A 22,241-nucleotide genomic window follows, 5' to 3' on the forward strand; every position below is an offset into this window, starting at 1 on the left:
CCAAACTGTGTAGTGGCCCAGTATATGTTGGGTTAGTGTGTGAGTGGCACATATGAGGATGGTGTCGAACAGATACTCCATATACTGTAATATCATGGTAGCTTGCCATATGTGGCTGTGTTCTCATTGGTTGTGGTTATGCACTTTCACACAAGTGTATCTTACCCTGTGCTTTGATGTGCCTGTACAGCCTGCTATATATGCAGGTACATGTGCATTCCCCCATAGGAGATGCAGCTCAGTGTTGAGCCAGTCTGCCTGTAGCCTGCACAGTGCATTGTTACATGCCTAGCAGATTAGTGTACTTACCCAGTGAGATGTCATGTGCAGATACTTGCCAGATATACTGCAGTCAAGCCTCCCTTAACAGTCATGTATGTCAGACAGAGCAGTGGGGTGCTGTACAGATGTATGTCAATATCTAGTGGGTAGTATGTGGCCATGGCACCCCTGTACCAGCGGTCATTACATGTCAGGCCAGAAAGGGGTGTGTGAATACATAACCTATGTTGGCATATGTATACCATTCATTATGTGTTATACCCATATACATAGCTGTTAACATCTATATTGTCAGGCATAACCATATTACTGATTGTTGTCAACATACTAGATAGCTTTGGAACCAGGTTAGGGTAAAGGAGCTATGGTTTAGCATGAAGAGTATAGAAAGAAGTTTGTGATGGGAGATTGTGTCAAAGGCTTTGGACATATCAAGAAAGACAGATGAGACTAGTTTGCCTTTGTTCTTATATTGATTGATGGTATTGGTGAAACTTAGGAGGGCAGTTGAGGTATTATGGTTAGGTCTAAATCCATGCTGAGAATTGGCTAGGAGGCAATTGGTTGAAAGTCTATAATTTGAGACCTCAGTAGAGTTACCACCCTTGTGTAGGGTGATTATGTGAGAGATTTTCCATATCTGTGGGACTTGGTGCTCAGCTATAGATCAGTTGATGAGAATTGAATAAGGATAGGAAATAACACCCATGGCTGTCTTAAGATATTCTCCTGGTAGGTTGTCAGCTGCTAATGTTGTGAGTTTTAGTTTTTTAAATAGTTTTTTATGATACTTGTAGGGAGAGGGTGGAAGGAGAAGCTACTTTCATTGTCAATGTTTTCTGTTGAGGGTGCTTTGGTGTAGGGGGCAGTTACTTTTTGGTTAATGATAGGATATTTTCAGTGAAGAATTTGTTAAAATACTCTACAGTGGTACCTAAGTCATTTGTTAATGGGAGTAGTTGATACTTGACCTGGTTGTAGGATTGTTTTGATTACAGAGCAGATTTTTTGTGCTTTTTTTTTTTTTTGATGTTTTTGTTGTAAATTAGCATAGTCATTTTCTATCTTGTTTTATTTGACTTTTGGTTTTGTTTCTTAACTCTTAATATGCTAGATGATTTGCTTGAGATTTATTTGCTTACCATAGTTCCCAGGCTTTGTCGTTTAGTTTAAGAAGGGTTCTTGTTTCTTTAGATAACCATTGTTTATAAACTGCCTTTGTTTGAATTGTCCTCAGAGGGGCTAATTTGTTAAAGATATTGAAGAATGTGTTGTTAAAATATTGTATAGCAGAATGCAGGGACAACATCTTTACTGGGGTCCAATTACATTGGTTGAGGGTGGATACCAATGTTTAGAAGCTGAAGTTTTTCTTGATATGGATTTTGTGGTATATGGCATGTTTAAGAGAATGAATCCATTGCCTAAGTAAAAAGGTTGGAAAGTGATCACTGAAGCTATCAAAAGACTGACATGGAGTCCCTATAAGAGCCCAAAACACCTCTGCATCCAACAAAATGTTCCTTTCGTCAATTGCTAGCGAGCGAACTGCTCCCCTCCACGAACCAAGTAATTCCATGGCACGAGGCACGATTAAAAACAGATGTTTTATTTCCTGTAATACAGATAAGAAATGCCAGAAACAAGTTGCAATGCAGCTACTGAGCATTCCATCTGACCACAACTGCAAATAACAATGTCCAGCCAAAAATAAGAACTAACATCCATTAAAATTAAAACTACAAGAAATATCTGGTTAAGCGCTTTCACCCGTAATACGGGCTTCATCAGAACACCATTCAATTAAAGCTGATGCGTTAAATAACCTTTTAGGCACCAAAATCTTGATTTCAAAAATTGTGTAGCGTTCCTTACACTTAAAGAAACATACTCCTAATAATAATCTGTCATCTCCTACGATGGCTTTATTGTAATTCAAAAATATCTATTTAAATAAAAACCTAATTTGCAAATATAACGAATAGCTAATATAAATAACCAAAATATAAATATGAAAGAAAACATAGTTAAAAACAACACATATATAAAAATATTTCACAATCTTGTAAAAATATGCACTGTAAAGATTATATATATTGCACATGGTTGAGAAATATAAAATTGCTCAGTTACAGACTTGCAAAAAAATTAAAATCTAACCACATATATACTCATAACTATAATACTAATAGTATTACTGTTATAACATCCTCTCTAAGGTTTACTGTGTGCAGTTTGCCCACTAATATCTGATGATCAATGCTTCTTACAAATAGTATGTGTGTACCTAACAGTTCTTTCTAAGTACACAACCTCAAAAAATTCTCTAATTCCACTATTTGATATATATATGAATGTTGTCACCAACAACACAGTGAATAATAGGTCTAATAATAATAAATCCAAGGACATTTGGTGCTTAGATGTTAACTACTATCCAATATAACCTTCATAGCTATATTATCATTAAGCCCTGGTGGTGTTGTCGCATCTAAGAACAGTTGCCACCAAACCTCTCGATAGCTCAATAATTTCTTATGACCCCTACCTCTTGGGTTGTATTTGATGGTATCCAATATTGCAAATTTAAATTCATGTGCCTGACCTTTCGCTTCAATATGTTTATATAAAGCACTCTTGGGGTCCCTCCTCCTTATATTGTATATATGTTCATATATTCATTTTTTGAGACTTCTCACCGTCTTTCCAACATAATAACTTGTACATACTTGACAGATGGCTATATAAATCACCATTTTGGTGTTACAATTCCCCTTAGCAAACTTTAAAGGGGTCTAAACATATTATATATAACTATTTCCTTTTGATCTGTAATATAACTGCACTGATTACATGAACCACATTTGCTAGTGCACTGCCTGGTTCCATTACTATGATCTTCACTTATCCTTTTGGCTTGTTCTAAATAGCCTTTTATATTCTTCCCCATTTTAAAGACTATTCCTGGTTTACTTCCCACTATGTATTTAAGAGTCATGTCACTAGTAATTAAATACCAAAAATTCTGTATAATACGTATGACATTGTTAGAAACTGGACTGTATAAAATTATTAATGATCTTTGGTGATGCTTGCTACCTTTCGTTACTCGACTATGACTGTCTATAATTTCATGTTCAACTGTACCTTCACTACCTAAACCTAATAAAGGTTTATAATTGGTACCTCTTAGATTTAATACATATTTATCCACCTTTTCCAACATTTTTTGTGGGTAGCCCCTCTATCCAAACATTTTGTGGATATTGCCAATTTCTTGCAACATAATGTCATGCTCCAATGTCATAAGCAAAGCCCTTATACATTGGCCTTTATATATGTTTTCCTTTAACCTAGCAGGATGGAAACTACAGTATGCCAAATAATCATTGGAGAAAGTTTCTTTTCTGTGAATTTTGGAATGTAAACTACCTTCATGTTTATATACCAGAGTGTCCAAATAAGCTAAACCTCCTGTATTATAAGAATAGGTAAATTTGAGGAAATCGCTACTTTCATTCAAAAAGTCAGTAAACTCTACCAAATTGTCCATATTTGAATTCCATAAGATGTAAATATCGTCTAAGAATCTTGAATAATGGACAATTTGGGTATAATGTGGACTAGGAAAGAGTACCCTGTCCTCCCAATCGAGCATAACCAGGTTGGCAAATATGGGAGCACAAGCTGCTCCTATAGCTACCCCCCTGGTTTGCCTGAAGTACTCTCCTTCAAAAAATATGAAGTTGTTGTTGTCCAATATAATTTCCATCATCTCCATGATCAAACTGACCTCATCCCAAGATAAATCAGAGTGTTTAGTAATACTGTTGCAAAAGGCTTCAAGACCAGCCCTTTTCGGGATACATGAAAACAAGTCGATAACGTCAATTGTGACAAATATGTTATTATCCTACTATGCTTGTATAGGGTAATTCTTCAAAAATTCCAATGAATCTTTAACCAAATGGGAGATGTTTTTATACATGTGTTTCAATTTTACATCTATGTATTTACCCATTGGAAATGTCTTGGATTTACTTCCAGAAATAATTGGTCGGAAGGGTGGATCTGACACATTCTTATGGATCTTCGGTATCCCCACCATTGTGGCCAGCCTAGGGAACCTCACACTCAAAAATTTATATATCTCTCTATCAATTCTACCATATATATAGTATTCCTCTATATAGCTATCAATTCTTTGATATGCAATGTTAATCTCATTGAGTGAGATGGATTCATAGTTCCCTGATCCATATAAGATAGTGTATATCCTGTTGATATATTCTAAATTGTCATATAAGACAACCCCGCCGCCTTTATCTGGTTTCATAACCCTCACATTGTCATCCAATTGAAGTCCAATCAACATATCCCTCTCCTCTTTAGTTATATTATTTGCATGATGTGTGCTTTTGTATTCCTTGTATAGCTTGTAAATTTCTCTAGACACAATTTTCTCATAAGTTTCAATAATTGGATGGTTTACTGGGACAAAGGTACTTTGTATCCTAAGCTCAGAGTGCACCTTTTTAGCATCCTTGTTGTTCCCTCCATTGATATCTGTGTTATTAAACATAATTGCTAAGTTAATTTTCCTAATAAATTTCTTGATTTCAACTAAGCAGTCAACTAATCCAAAATGCGGTGTCGGTATATATTTCATACCCTTAGCCAGAAGACTAAAGTGTGCCCTATTTATTTTTGTATTGGAATAATTATATATATTAAATCCATTTAAGGTGTATATTCTGTCATTAACCTTAATATCTTTGTCACCTAAGATGTTAGTGTTAGTATCTATCTCTTTATCTTTCACCATCTGTCATTGTTCCAATTGTTCTGTTTGTTTCTCCCTCTCTGATAGAATTGCTTTTGATAATGATTCTGATATGGTTCCCCCTGTTGTGCTTGTTCCCTCCAAAAATGTGGATGATATGATTTTTCTCTATTATGGAAACCACCACAAGATTGTAAAGTATTTTTATATATGTGTTGTTTTTTACTATGTTTACTTTCATATTTATATTTTGGTTATTTATATTAGCTATTTGTTAGATTTGCAAATTAGGTTTTTATTTAAATAGATATTTTTGAATTACAATACAGCCATCGTAGGAGATGACAGATTATTATTAGGAGTATGTTTCTTTAAGCGTAAGGAATGCTACACAATTTTTGAAATCAAGATTTTGGCGCCTAAAAAGTTATTTAAGACGTCGGCTTTAATGGAATGGTGTTCTGATGAAGCCCATATGATGAAGGTGAAAGTGCTTAACCAGATCTTTCTTGCAGTTTTAATTTTAATGGATGTTAGTTCTTATTTTTGGCTGGACATTGTTATTTGCAGTTGTGGTCAGCTGGAACACTCAGTAGCTGCATTGCAACTTGTTTCTGGCATTTCCTATCTGTATTACAGGAAATAAAACATCTGTTTTTAATCGTGCCGTGGAATTACTTGGTTCGTGTAGTGGAGCAGTCCGCTCGCTAGCAATTGATGAAAGGAACATTTTATTGGATGCAGAGGTGCTTTGGGCACTTATAGGTACTCCGTGGCAGTTTTTTGTTAGTAATACACTTTGTGGAAGTCATTCTGTGATCACTGAAGCTGTCAGACAGACAAACAGAATGTTGAGATAGTGATGGTTTATTGGTAAGGGTACAGTTAAGGACGGATTGTCTATTTGATTTTTTGTCTATTTGGGTGGGGTGTTGGATGATTTGTGTAAATCCATGAAGGTTAACATAGTTGCTGGGGTTTGGTGTTACAGGTGATCTGGTCTATATTGAAATTGCCCACTATAATTGTTTCTTGAGAAATAGTTTTTGAAGTCCAGTAGAAGATGTGCTCTATGGTAGCTAGGTTATTACCAGATATGATATAACTATGATTACATACTTATTGGAGTTTATTTTTAATTTGGTGAATAAGATCACAGCATTATTGGAAGTTGGTTTTTAATGGTTTAGAGATTGTAATGTATGGTTATTTTTAAACAAAATGGCTACCCCCCCCCCGTTTACCTTTTCTGTTCCAACATGAGTATATTCTAACCAGTGAGATAATCTTATTGTTATCTATGAGTTGCTTCAGACATGTTTTTGTTAAAAGAGCTATATCTGGTGAGTAGAGTGAGAGGTTGGCATGGAATTCCTGAACCTTATTAACAAGACTTCTAAGGTTTATATTTATAAGTAACAGGTCTGATCCTTTCTGAGGTAGATTTAATGTATTCTGAGGTTGAGTAGTTCTGTTGCTCAGTGACTGTGGGGTAGTATTAGGCCCTGGGATTGGATGGATGTCACCAAATACTATAAGCTGAGATGCTATGTTTACAATAGTGTTAAGGTATTTAGTTATAGTTTTATGAACTGTAAAGGAGATATGAGATGAACAGGTCTATATCAGAAGATCAAAGTTTCAAAACTTCGAACCTGATATGGTCAACACCATATAATCGAAGTCTTGAAACTTCAAATCATTTAACGGAGATCTCCGTACAGTGTAGAAAGGGAAGATTTCCCTTTTCTGAATTGTAGTACCATCTCGGAGTTGTTATATTTAAGTAGGGGGGGTGTGGGTCGGTGCAGCCCCCCACGTGGGGGTGCAGTGGAGCTTGCCCCCTGCTTAGAGTTTTTAAATGATTTGTTTTTGTAGGTTGTTGTGTTTTATTACATTTTTGATGTATCAAGACTTCGATTTTATGGTGTCGACCATATCAGATTTGAAGTTTTGAAACTTTGATAATGTAATATAGACCCAGATGAACAACTAGGTGGGTGTATGTTGTACATGAGTTAATCAAAGAAAGTGGTATTGAAAATTTCTGGGGAAATTTCAAAGCTTATGTGATGCCCCTGCACTGACCCAGTAATCAAGGAGCCTCAATCCTCACCACTGGCAACAGTGAGGGGCATACATATTGGGAGGATTACAAGTGCACACAAAGTAAAGTACAATTTCCCTTAAGAGCACACATAGACCACAGTCAGTCTGGGGCTGGTTTCTGCCTCTTTCCCCAGACCCTCAGTAAGACTCCCCACTGGCACAGCTATAGGGTTAAGATCTCAGCCGAGTGGTCAAGCCAAAACCTCCAGCACCCTCTCTGTCTAACCAGTGCTTTGTGAATCTGCCCAAGTAGCTGACACACACATATGCACACACACACACACACACACACACACACACACACACACACACACACACACACACACACACACACACATACACTTTGAGATTTGATTTATATACAAACACACAGACACTCCTGGGGAAGACTGGCACAAGTTTACTAGCTATGCCCCCTTCTGCCCAGACAATAAGTAGTTATCACTGCCACCAACCACTACTTATCAGCTACTTTAAGGCATTTACAAGGGGTGCCCAGTCCTACTGTGTAATGTTACTATTATCCAAATGGTAAGTGTGACCAAGAGCAAAGCTATTGGAGTAGCCTATACAGTGTCACCAAATATATATGCAAGTACTCTAGGAGCTTAAATATCTCTAAACAAACCAACCACAATTAAAAGGTTTAACTATATATGTAATAATAATAAAATAACAAAACAATACTCAAACAACACAGTAACTACAGAGTTCAGAATCACAGGAAATATTTTGAAACAACATTGCAGGAAAGTCTCAAATAAATACAGAAAGCATCTAAACTAATCTTTACTATATTTTTATATATATCTAAAACATACTATGCCCTAAATAACTTACTTACAGAGCAAAGCAAATGCAGAAGATGGATGTTTCTAGGTCCATGACAAGATACAAAATGCACAGTCTTTCTCCAAGAGAGTTCTTAAATTAATAATCAACATTACTGCTGGGTTAGCTTGGATGACATCACTATTTGTCACCTGACTTCAGTTCCCAGGATAAGTAGATACTTAGAATTTAACACCTCTGTGTCAAAAATACATATCTCTCAGAAGTATGCAGCTGCTAGGAAGTCATAGAGCAATAAAAACACATATTTGAAACCTAGTAATTATTTCGCTTTCAAGACAACAGGAAAACCTCTAGCTCTAGACACTGTGTCTGCTTGCTGCATTGAAACTGAGGTAACACAGTTGTAAACCACTTTATTTTTCCACTAATTTTCTTGAAGTTTTGCAAGTTAACTCTGTATGTTCCAGATATTATTAAAACAAACATTTGTACAGGTATATAGTTTATATACATTTCTGTTCTTTTCCAGTAGGGTACACTGTGGTTACATTCTTGAAGCTCAGTGAATAACATACAGTTCTCTTACATTTGTAGGACAAACATACGAATCTTATTACTGTTCACAAATGACATATGATTATTTACAAAATTCCATATAGCTGGGGTGGCAGTGTCACAGCTTACAGGTATTGTTTGATGTGGGTAGGAGGATGTACTATCATGGTTGGGTATAGACATGGTCAGATGAGAGTAAGCAACTAGGTAAAGAATTATCAGTATTGTAGTATACAGAGGCAACATTTTATGTTGTAGAGGAGTGCATATATTAGGATGTGATGAAATATAAGGTATGATTTAAATTTCTAATTTGAAATTTCAGGTGGTAGACTGAAAGTGAAGATGTAAGGGGTCTAGGAAGTTAGACTGATAGATAAGATGTAAAGGGTATGTTAATATAGGCTTACTAGCAGATGAAAAGGCCGAGTAAAAGGATATGTGAGTTAAAGATGTGTTTGTTGGATGTGATATAGAGTTGTGTTATACATTAGTTAGTGGCTGGATAGTGTGATATGGTGATATAATAGGTGCAGTGTGCTGATAGGCTGTCTATGTGGGGTGGGAGTAGCTAAAAGAAAATAAATGCAAATGTAGTAGAGGTGAGAGGGAATTGCAGGAGGGTAGGGAGGTGTAGTGAGTCTGAGCATCTTTGTTACCTTCTGCTGAGGATGGTGAAGGGCATTATTGTGCATGTGTATGTTTGTGTGTTTGTGTGTGTGTGTGTGTGTGTGTGTGTGTGTGTGTGTGTGTGTGTGTGTGTGTGTGTGTGTGTGTGTGTGTGTGTGTGTGTGTGTGTGTGTGTGTGTGTGTGTGTGTGAGAGACTAATCATATGCTTTTTCCTATGGATGATTTAAAAAACACTCATACCCAATGCTGAACTAGATCTATTTGTGGGAAGTTCCTATGGGAGAGATAGAAGTTTGGTCAAAAAAATATCTGTCTGCATCAGTAATGAGGTCTTGCTTCACCAAAGACTATTGGGTGCATATTCTGCCCAAATAGCTGAGTTAGTGGCTCTACAAACAGAGTGCAAGTTAGCAAAAGGCAAAGTTGCAAATATCTACACAGATAGTTGTTATGCTTTTAGTGTTCTACATTGCTTTGGGCAAGTTTGGAAACAGAGGGGATTCTTAATTTCAGCAGGGAGTCAGATTAAGAATTCTTTTTTTGTCAATGCTCTTTTAGGTGCTCTTTTGTTACCTAAAGAATTTGCAGTAGTCAAATGCTATGCCAACCAAAAGGGTATAGATAATGTTTCAAAGAAAAAATTATTTGGCAGATCAAGCTGCTAACCAAGTTGTAAAAGGACTTTTTTGCAAAACTACATGTGAGGTTATTTTATAAATCTAAAAGTGATAATGTGTTTGATTTTTAAAAAGTATCAGCTTTCCAGGCCTAAGCATCACAGGTAAAAATTCAGAGGTGGCTTAAGGATGGATGCAGTAAATCCACTGAGGGACTATGGAGACATCTGGATGGCTGACTGTTGTGTGTGCCTCATAGCTATCTTACCTGTTAAGGGCATATCATTTACCAGTCCATGCAGCCAAGACAACATTATTTAACCAAATTACCCAAAGCTGGTATGCTCTTCATGCCTCTTTTGATTCTTCAGGATGTTAGTAATTGTGCAGTATGTTTAAAATGCAATGTTAGTAAAAATTCAAATATTAAAACTGCAGTTTTACCACTACATTGGGGACTTTCTGTTAATATTCAGAAGGACTTTGTGTAGATACCCACGGTGTGTAGTTTACAGTATACATTGTTGTTGGTTTGTATGTTCTCCACAAGGGTGGAAGCTTACCTATGTCATAAAGTAGATTCTGTAACAGCCATTAAAAACTTATTTTTGAATTTATTCTTAGGTTTGGTGTGCCATGTGCACTTTGAATTATAACCAGGGGACATATTTCAATAATCAGTTGTCAAAAGAATTATGTAAGATTTTTAGTCTTCAATGCTCCAACCATTTGCAGTCAACTAGATTAGTAGAGAGGGTCAACAGGACCCTTAAAAATGAGGTGGCAAACATATGCACTAAAACAAATCTCAAATGGTTAGAGGCACTCCCCTTAGCATTACTGAGTATGAAGAGTACATTAAATACTACAAGAAGACAGAGTCCATATGAAATATTAATGGAGAGACCCATGGCCCTTCCAGCTACTTCCCCTGTGGCAAATGAATAATTGACTATAACTGATGATGTTATATTGTCTTATTGTACAAAGCTTATTCATTTCTTGCAGCAGCACCACAGAACTGTATGAGAAGCCATTTCTCAACCTCCTGATCATACCTGCCTCCAACTGCAGTCCTGTGATTGGTTTTATGTCAAAACTTTCCAAAGAAAGCACTGTTTGAGTCCAAAGTGGGAAAACCCTTTCCATGTGCTACTCACTACCTTCACTGCAGCATGCTGTGCTGGTTTGGATTCAATTTTCACTCTGCAAAGACCTGTCATATGGAGATCCAAAACAAATCATCATTGTCAGCGAAGAAAGATAAAAAGGCTGAAGGACAAACCATCTGGCCTAGTGAAAGATTAAAGAAAATCAACTCAGACAACAGTCCATGATGAATCCAGTGAAAGCAGATATTTCTATCTTGTTTTTTTTTGTTGTTTCCTCTTACAAACTGGTCAAGATAAAATAGTTTCCTGTTGGTTCTTTGACAATATGCTATGGACTTAAATATGACAAACTATAGGGTGTGTTCACATAATGCACTTCATCATTCTAAGGCAGGGATTCCCATGATTCCAATACTTGCATCATAAGTGACATTTGAAAGAAATTTAGTGATTCTAACTTAACTTGGTGTAATGTAACTGAATTTTCAAAGGTTGTAGCTCTTTGGCTTGCAACAACAAATGGTAGAGACACATTACCCCAAGAATGTGACTGTACCAGACCAAACCAGCAAATGTAATGATACAAGAAATGGAAGTGTGTTGAACTCTTTACACCTAAAACGCTATAACTGGGGGCTTGGCATGGGCATGATTGAGGATTGTTAATACATTTGTGGTGATTGTGCCTACCCCTGGTTGCCCACAAACTTGTCTCAATATTGTTTCATGGGCTATATCACCCCTGCTGTTCAACATTTTGAGAAACCTTTAGCAGGCAGACTGAGAAATAAACAGGTAATTCACTGGTTAGAACAAGTATTTGCAGCCTTTGTTCTTGTGTCCAAAGTGCAAAGAACAATACTCAAAATCACTATGCTTTCTCAAGTTCTTCAGGAGGTAGCAACTCACACTTCACATCATATCAGTATGGCAAATTGAAAAATGACTGAAATACAACTTTTGGTACTGCAAAATCAGCTGGCACTCGACATAATGCTAGCTGCTGGGGGGGGGGGGGGGGATGTGCCATCATAGAAAGTCATTGCTGTTCCTATATCAACGACTATCATGGTGAACAAGAAAAGTTGGCCAACTTTATGGAGCAAAGGACTAAAGACCTAAATGGTACAGCTAAGCAGTAGATACTTTTTGAATGGTTGGGCTGTGCATTTGGTAACTTAGGAACCAGTATATTACAAGGTATCATTACAATAATCAGTATTATTCTTTTAATTGTTTTAATATTTTCTGTTTTAAAGACTGTAGTTACAAAATGCTTGGCCTCACCTGCATGTGCAATGCCACTTATAAAAGTATCTGAAAATGAACTTAAAGTAAATGAGAATCAAATCACTTTAGATTTTATCAAATTAAAAATAATTAAAATATAATTGCATGTTATGTGACACTTTTAGTGTCAAATGTGGGAGACTGTTGTAGAAGATTTATTTTTCACTGAATACATAATAACTTGTAATTTCTTCACAAATGAGTCAAATAAAATGTTTATGATATGTTTATGTCAAAGAAAAGCTGAAAAACAGATGCATAATTATGGAAAGTATATTTTCATATGATTTAATTGGTAGCCTTATATTTTAAGTGCCATACAATTGCATTCTATCTATTAGCAAATTACAGTGTACTGACAAATAGTTGAAGGCAAAGTAAGTGCTGAAGGAGTTCAGGGATGTTATGTCATGTTGGAAAGTCTAGAAAGTTAATGAATTCTGATAGATATCCATGAAAATCAGATAAATCAATAAGGAACAGTTACACTCTAACCTTTTCAGGCTATGGAATGTGTCTTTGCATGGCTGTCTGTGAGATAGTGCAGACTAGAACTGAATGTCACAAGGCTGAAGGATAATATAGCAATAACCCACGCCTGGGTGTGGGTAATGCTAAATTTACCCACGGTTGGCGTGGTTTGGTCCCGAGTGCGGCCAAGGGACCAAACAAACCCAACCGTGGGTAAATTTAGCATTACCCACACCCAGAAGTGGTTATTGCTATTATATGACATTATTTAAGAAAAGAAACTGTTACTTTTCTTAAATAATGGCATAGTATAATGCCTGTTTACTGCCCTTCCGCAGATGTCTGGCATCCGCGGCAGTTCTGATGTACTGCGCCTGCGCAGTACATCAGAGTTGTGAAAAGCAACGGAGAAAGCAAGATCTCCGTTGCTTTTTATGTCTCGCTGTTAAATGAGTTTAACATAGCGAGACAGTTTTAAAATAAGCAACGGACATCTCCGTTGCTTATTTTAAACTCTCGCCATGTTAAACTCATTTAACATAGCGAGACATAAAAAGCAACGAGATCTTGCTTCTTTTTTAACACTGCCTCGCTATGTTAAATGGGTTTTACATAGCGGGACAGTTTAAAATAAGCAACGGAGATCTCCGTTGCTTATTTTAAACTGTCTCGCTATGTTAAACTCATTTAACATAGCAGACAAAAAAGCAACGGAGATCTTGCTTTCTCCGTTGCTTTTAACTACCTCGCTATGTTAATGGGTTTAACATGGCGAGACAGCTTTAAAATAAGCAACGGAGATCTCCGTTGCTTATTTAGCTGTCTCGCTATGTTGAACCCATTTAACATAGCGACAGTGTTAACGTTATACTAATGGAAAAAAGTCCGGGCGACCGGACCTTTTTCCATTAGTATAACTCGATTTACAACGGGCACGCTGGCCAATCAGCGTGCACGTTTTGGGGGGATCATGGTATAATACATTTTAACACAGGTGGCTCATGCTTAAAATCTTAAAATGCATATTTGTGAAGTGTTCACTAGAAACTCTAAGCAAAAGCATGAGTGTTGAAAATATTTTAAAATACACTTATTTGTTAAACATAATATAACATCAAAATTCTACATGCATGCAGATGATAAAAAAGGTATGAATGTGAGATATTTTCTCCTTGTTCCTTGATACTGATTCTATAGATTTTAGCAGGCAGTCTCCCAGCACTGTTTATGGAATAAAAATACTTTGCACATCCTGAAGAGTCATTATTGACTGAGTCAGAAGGTAAAATTCTTTACTATTTAATTTGTACTATAACAGGCTTCTTGGATGTCAGCTTTTAATGACTAGCAAGAAGAATCTAAAAATAAGGAAAGGGAATCTGTAGTTATAACTTAAAATATAACTCAGCTCGATTAAAATCACAGCTGCAGGTGATTAATACAACAGTAAATTCATTACAAAAATGTACATATGAAAAATTCTATTCCTGAGGTATTTATTTATTCGGTTAGACAAGATATCAGTCATGCAGTCAAAATGATCACATGATGACTGTCCTCCATTACCTTCTGTATACCCCCACCTCATGACCCACCTATGCCCCAAGAAGTTGACAGTTCTTCCCAGAGATGGCAGGTAGAAGTGAATTTATCAGAAACTACTCCCACTGCTCCAGATACTGCCCAAGTTACTTCCATCACTTCCAAACATCCTTGTGGGTCAGTTTATAGCACTGGACTCCATTAGCAATAGGTAATAAAGGCAAACCGTTGTATTATAGACATAGATATGGAAAAATTGCTAAATGTAGGAAGATTTCCTAATAAGAGTTTATCATTGAAAACTAACACTTTGAGCAAAACTAAGCACATTATTAAATAATTTCCAGTTGTTATAGAGAGAGATATCACTAGATGCCCCTACTAAACCAGCTGCAGGAGAGGAGACAGATGATGACTCTTTTATTTTTTCTGGTATATCTTCTAAACAAGGGTATCTATTAAGAAAAGTAGCAAATCTAGCAGCAGACAGAGATAGTGAGGCTTAACCTACTAGAAGAGTTCAACCATGGACTACAATGGATTTTTAAACCATTGAAGGTTTTTTAACCATTGTAGATTTCCTCTCTCACATGTGAACACATTTGGAAGAATATTTAAAAATCTTAGAAGGACATGTACAAGTGTAAAACCATACTTTTGAAGACCTGAGAGCAGTATTAAAAGCCTCCTCATCTCCTGATAAAGATGGTAAAAAATAAATCATAGGCAGTAACATTTCAAAACATAGCAATGATGTATTTCTAGCACCTAGAAATAATCTATTAAAAGCCAATACTACAGAATGCCTCCAATCCCTAATTGGGCAAAAGTAAAATCCATTGTACAGAAGAAGAATGACTCTGTTAATGCTTATTTACAATCCATGATTGAGAAATTTAAAGCTTTCTCTGGACATCCTGAGCATGCAGACAGGGCAACGGCCAATGGGTTGTCAGCAGCTTTGATAGAGGGTTTTTTACCACCTTTACAAGAACAATTTCAAAATGTCCGTTTGAATTAGCGAAGCTTAGGAATTGATGAATTTCAGGTAGTCATCCAATAGAGGCTGTCCAATTCAAAAATCCAAAAGTCTCAGCCGTTCACTTCAACAGTTTATTAAAAAACACACAGCACAAAAGATATCGAATTAAGCGCTTTCATCTCTTATCCAGAGACTTCATCAGAATCAAATACCTGATGTGTTTTATAATGCGGCACTAATGGTGCCTGCAATGGTGATCCCCAGCTAACAGTTGAAGTAGAATCAGGAGGTCCAAAATGAGGGTAATCCTTGCTTACTGGTGTGTACAATGCATCATACTCATCATCTGAATCTGTTATTTTTTCTAGGTCAAGTTCAGGTACTTCAATAGGGCGCACCATGAACTGATCTTGAATTAGGCCTCCAGCCCTTGCTTGAAAAAACTGCGATAATGGAGAACACAACTTCTCACTGTCCCTGATTTTCAAGATGGGTCCTAATTTTGGCTCAAAATTTTGCTTCGATCCTCTGAAAATTAGTGATTTTGAATCCCTAATTGGGCAAAAATAAAATCCATTGTACAGAAGAAGAATGACTCTGTTAATGCTTATTTACAATCCATGATTGGGAAATTTAAAGCTTTCTCTGGACATCCTGAGCATGCAGACAGGGCAACAGCCAATGGGTTGTCAGCAGCTTTGATAGAGGGTTTTTTGCCACCTTTACAAGAACAATTTCAAAATGTCCGTTTGAATTAGCCAAGCTTAAGAATTCACGAGATTGTAAATCCAATACAATATGTAGCAAACAATATACTTAGGGAAGAAAAAAAAACAAAAGAAAAAAAAAGGAGTAGATTCCAGCTCAAACAGATCAATACTGACTCTTGAGGCTGGGAAAGGGGGGTGGCGATGAAATCATGGGGAAGAAATGGATTCTGATTTTTTAAGCAACCCTAGGACAATACAAGCAAAATTATTGCCCTGACTGACCACTATCACTGCAAGGTGTACCATGTTTAAATGCTTGTTTTAATTGCGGTAACTGGGCATTGTCCATTATCTGGAGACAGCAAGCAAGTTTGCCAAATATTCATGTATCACAGCAGACTGTGTGGAATACTGCTTGGCAGCTGCCAGTGTGACAGAAAAATAATTAGGACAGCCATGAGCAGGAACCACAGTTATTTTCCTTGGTGTTGATTGACCAGTGCAAAATACATCTATTCTATTTCTTATTGGTACAGGAGATACTAGATCTATGATCACTTCAGCAAATGTTGAGCACCTTCCACTTTCTGAACACACAATTACGGGTGTGGGTGTATCTAGAGTCAATTAGAAGATCAGCATGCTTTTTTATTTTACGAAATTCCACCCCTCTAAATTTGTTATGTAGAGATTTACTATGAAAACTTAGATGTACTGTTTATTGCACACCTGACAATGTATTTCTGGATGTTCCTAATGAATCTTTAGGGTTATGTTCAAATACTATCTTTACAGATGAAAATACCCTTTTTGCCATTAAACATCAGAGCAAAATGAAGAAAATTCTGGTATGGAGGAATAAAATGCAATACCTCCACTGTTCTGGACTACCAATGAAAATGAGGTAGAGCTCAAAAAAAGACACAGAACCTGTATGTATGACATTAAAACCTTGTGATCACCTGCCTTTGGTACTTCAGTGTACTTTGTCAGTAGAAACAGGAAAAGGATTCAAACCAGTTATTTCTGCCTTGTTATAACAATGTATCATTGTCCCAACTCACAGTCCATGTCATACTTCTGTTTTAGCAATTAAGAAACCAGAAAAAGTAAATATAGATTTGTACAAGATTTATGCACAGTGAATGCTGTAGCAATACTTATATTTCCAGTTATTCCTAATCCTGCAACAATAATAAGTTCTATCCATTCAGCTGCCAAACCTTTTTCAGTGCTAGATACCTTCTTTTCTATCTATATACATCCAGATAGCCTGTATCTGTTTGCATTTACATATAGAGGACAGAGGTGCACTTAGGCTAGATTACTGCAAGGGTGTGTAGAACTTCCCATCTTTTTCTATAGAGAAATGAAGAAACAGACAACATTAAATTTCCTCGTGGGTCTACTTTCATTCAGTATGTAGATGATTTGCTTCTTGTCTCAAAAAACTCTGAATGACTGTAAACAAGACATTAGTTTTCTTTTGATTTAGTTAGCAGAAATAAGATTCAAAGTTATGGAAATCACAGGTCCAGTTCTTGGGACATCTTATTTCAAAATGTGCTCTATAGATTTTGTCTTCATGTATTGCTGCAATCCAAACAGCACCATGCTCTACTACATTAAATAGTTGCTACATTTTTAATTTATTTACGGGTTACTGTCAACAATGTATTTATAATTACGTAAAAGTAGTAAAAACCCTGTTTGAATTATTAAAGAAAGATACCCCCGAACCATTACCCTGTCAAGATTATCATTAACAAGCTTTTGTGCAATTGAAAACATTACCTTTATGTCCTCCTGCACTTGGGTTATCAAATTATTCAAAGAAATGTTCTTTTATTTTGCAGTGAAATAAATAAAGTGGTAAGATTATTAGCACAATGTAGAAATCATGGTTTTAGACCTGTTGCTTATTTTAGTATAAATATTGATCTTGTAGCTGCAGCCATTGCCTACTGTCTTAAGGCAGAGGCCATGCGGTGTGCTTAGTAAATATCATGGCTGCATTGACTCTTGGGCATGATACTTACATGGCAATTCTGCATTCTGTAGAAGCTTTTTATTTATGTCTAAAATGCAATATCTATCTGCAGCACGATTGTCTAAATATGAACTGCTTTACTTTATAGCCCTTCTTTACAGATTGTTTAATGTATACCACTTAACTCTGCTTTTTAATCTGTACAGTACATGAAGGATATGCTCATGATTATATTGCTGTTACTAACACTGTGCTTCCTCCTAGACTAGGCCTAAAAGATGTCCTGTTATAGAATCCAGTTCTAAATCATTTCATGGATGCTTCATGTGTTCAAAGAGATGATCAAACACAAAAAACGCCAACTCCTATCCCAGGACAGCTAGGCTGGATGCAAGTCTTGCAAATTATTTCTTTAAAAACAATCCCAAATAATGTCCAGATAAGAAATGAGTAAAAATAATGCTTTTATTAACTCAATAAAAAGAGCGTTTTCACCGTGGTATTACCACAGCTTCTTCAGCAAAGTAAACAACGTTTAAAAAACCCGCCAATTCTATTTATATACTGTGCATGACGTAATGAAAGACATACACTCTTTTAAAGAAACATGATCAAAAACACCATCCTATAAATGAAGATTGATGTATTTTAAACTGTTTCTAGAATTCAAATTGTTTTTTAACATTATTTTTAAGTAGTAATTGTGATGTTTATAGGATGGTGTTTTTGATCATGTTTCTTTAAAAGAGTGTATGTCTTTCATTACGTCATGCACAGTATATAAATAGAATTGGCGGGTTTTTTAAACGTTGTTTACTTTGCTGAAGAAGCTGTGGTAATACCACGGCAAAAACGCTCTTTTTATTGAGTTAATAAAAGCGTTATTTTTACTCATTTCTTATCTGGACATTATTTGGGATCGTTTTTAAAGAAATAATTTGCAAGACTTGCATCCAGCCTAGCTGTCCTGGGATAGGAGTTGGCGTTTTTTGTGTTTGTTTTTCAACAGTTGGTCTTTTTGGTTTCGCTGAATTCAAAGAGATGATGGCGAACTTGTAGCAGCCTTTTTTGTTTCACACATGACAGAATTTTGTTAACTGGACAATTAAATGGAAATGTGCTTGCTCATGTAGATTTGTATGTAGCTATTACTAAAAGCTATAAGATTGGCAAAGATTAGTCAGTAAGTTTTCACAGATTTTGTTATATTTATCAAGTAATTCATGAATTTGGAACACTTTGGAAAGAAAGAGGTTATTTTACATCAGCAGGATCAGTTAACAAAAATGCTGGTCTCATCAATGATTTGTTAAATGCCTTATTATTAACAAATGAGATAGCTGCAGTAAAGTGTGTTACACATATGACAGATTTCACATTTGTAATAAAGGATGATATTTTTTCAGATATAGTAGCAAGACAGGTTGCATTATCTTATCCTTTTCAGGCTATATTTTTCAGCAATTGAATGAAAATAACCAACACATTTCCTTTGCAGGAGTAATTGTCTTTTCAAGATCAGACAGTGGACTCTGAGCATATGAGGTGGATTAACAATGGCAACAGTCATTCTCTGGACTTTTTATGCTGCCATCCAGGTGGTTGACCAGCAGCACCACAAAATTTCTTAACTCAATTGATAAAAGTCTACCATCTACCTTTGCATTAATAAAACAGATTGCAGTGAATGGTATACCTCTCATTTCTTAAAAATCACTGATCATTTTGTGAATATTAGTGTAGTTTGTTTAGAGCATAAAGTGTTCAGTCGTGAAAAAAGCCTTGGAAACCATTCTGCTGTCTGCAGTGGGATTTTAATTGAACTTCCTCGGGTGCAGACATTCAGCTATGTACTAGTTATGGTTGACAATTTCTCTGGATGGGTAGAATAATGTCTGTCTGAGAAGAATGTTGCACACCTGGTTGCAAATCAATTAATTCCCAGATTTTGTGTTTCCTGCTTCATACAATCTGGCCAGGACATACATTTTACTAGCCAAGTAATACAGCAACTTTATATAACCTTGAAACTTTATTTTCTGTTTCATTGTCCCAGTAGACTACAGGCTTCTGGTATAGTGGAAAGGGCCAATCAAACATTAAAGACTAGATTAGCTAAAGTTTGTGAGGAAACTAGTCTTAAGTGGACAGAAGCTTTACCTTTGCTTTTATTTACTATTAGAAGTGTAATTAACACTACTAGAAAATTGTCCCTTCATGAAGTTCTTATGGGCAGACCCACATGAAAGCTACATTTTTCTCTGAGAATTTAGAATTGCAAGATGTTGGTGAAGCCATACTTTGATATTGCAAATCGCTTTGTTCTATTTTGCAGAAATACCACAATGTTATTCTGCATGCACTCCAACTGCCCACAGAGCAGGGAAATCATAACCTGCAACTTGGAGCCTCTGTCTACATTAAACAGTATTTCTGAAGAAACTCACTTACACCAGATGGAAAATACCATACTTGATTTTGCTCCTAATTGTTACTGCCATCTGTTGTGAGACCCTCCACCTCAGGATTCATGTGTTGCATGTCAAGAAGACCCTCCCTCATGACAAGTATGGCAAAGATGCCATTGATGTCAGATCACATAACTAGTAGAACCAGATGAAAAATCCGGACATTGTTGCATCCAGAAGTGACAGCCAGTGAAGTTTTGCCATCCATACCAAGTCCAGAACCAACTGTGAATTGTTTGCCATCCAGCTTGATTCCACATCCACCATCCAGATCACATCTGGAACTGAATGCAGTTAAATTATCTCTGTTATGAAATGAGGAATTTAAATCAAATAATTCTGCTACATCATCTTAGTCTGATCTAAACTCTAGTGACTCTTTTTCAACACTGGCAACATTTTTTCTTGCTTCCAAATCCAACATTGCAGATGTATCATATCTTTTGGACACCGATATAGACATTGCTTTATCTAGATGACACTTCTTTTCAAAGTCCTCAGCAATTAAAGCCCATGGTCAGAGGCTATTTGATGATCAATTTTATGTGAACCATGGAGAACCAATTCAGCATTCTTGTATATAGTTTATTCAAAACTCTCTCCAGCCCCAACATGCTTGTTTTTCTATGGACTGGGCATCGGGGCAGTTCTGTGATTTTTGTCATCATCATTTTATTTCACTTGCTTTTATCATTTGCAAATATTGGAACTGTAAGTACTGAATTATTTAATAGACACACACACTTTGTTAAAACAGGGATTTGGCTAAAACTGAATCAAAAGTACCTGAATGACATCCTAGATGTAATACTTTTTCTGCTACCCTTGCAAACATATGCAAGAACCTTCAACATTAGTAAGTGCTGAGTTTGTGTGCATATTCCTACTACACATGATTGGGCTATTCCATTGATTCCTATAACATTGACTGATTCAGAGCTTTATACTACATTTGGTCTTATATTTCTTGCTAAAAATTGGAAGAATAAACATGTTTCCACCCCCTTTACAGTAATGCTGTTTCAACTATCAATGAATGTTCAAGGATATGTTTGCTACTGTAAAAAGAGAACGTTTTTTATTGAAAGTAGTCCTTGCAATTTTACCTGGAAGTTTTATGATGGGGCTGGAGGCAGGACATGAAAGTATTATATGAATATAACTGCATTTGTGAAAATAAGCTTATCCCTGGCTACCTACAGATTAGTCTGTTTGTTGTTACATAGTTTGCATTATTCCATCTACAAGGCATAAGTTGCTTTACATAAAGGAAAGATGCATATTGTTCATTGCAAGTGAGACACTTAAGACATTCCTAACCCAGATAGAAAGATAGATGCCTCCTAGGTTTATCATAATGCTGTACAAAAATTGCTTTTAAATCACTTGCTCACATGGATCTTAATGATAGGTTAATTTCTGTAGCAAGTATTGTATCTGCTTGAGGGGTGGTAAAGTCTAACTGGGAGCTTATTGAGTTATCTAAGCTCTTGGAAATTTTGAGTAATTCTAGTTCTACCTTTGAGTAGATTCATTTTATTACCCAAGAATCGACTGCAGTTTGCAGTGTGGAGCTACAGAACTGCATGACACTTGACTTCACCAGTGGCTCTAAGGAGGTATATGCACACTCATTTAAACAGAGTGCTGCTCTTTTATTCCTGATTACACTGGTGCCATCCATAGTCACCTAGAAATAATCCAGAAAGTTGCTGAACTTTCAGATGCTAAGTGGGCATGGTTAACAAACTTTTCTGTAAATGGAGAAGGGTAATTATATAGTTTTTCATGCTTACAACTATTATAATCTTATTGTTAGGCCTTAATATTTTCATTGTAAAGGGTGCATTTTAAAAATTTCAGAATCTAGAAAAAATGCTTATGCAAAAACAAATTAATACCAC

The sequence above is a fragment of the Protopterus annectens genome, chromosome 3.part0 (assembly GCF_019279795.1).
Source record: "Protopterus annectens isolate FY-2018-M chromosome 3.part0, PAN1.0, whole genome shotgun sequence".
Lineage (NCBI taxonomy): Eukaryota > Metazoa > Chordata > Ceratodontiformes > Protopteridae > Protopterus > Protopterus annectens.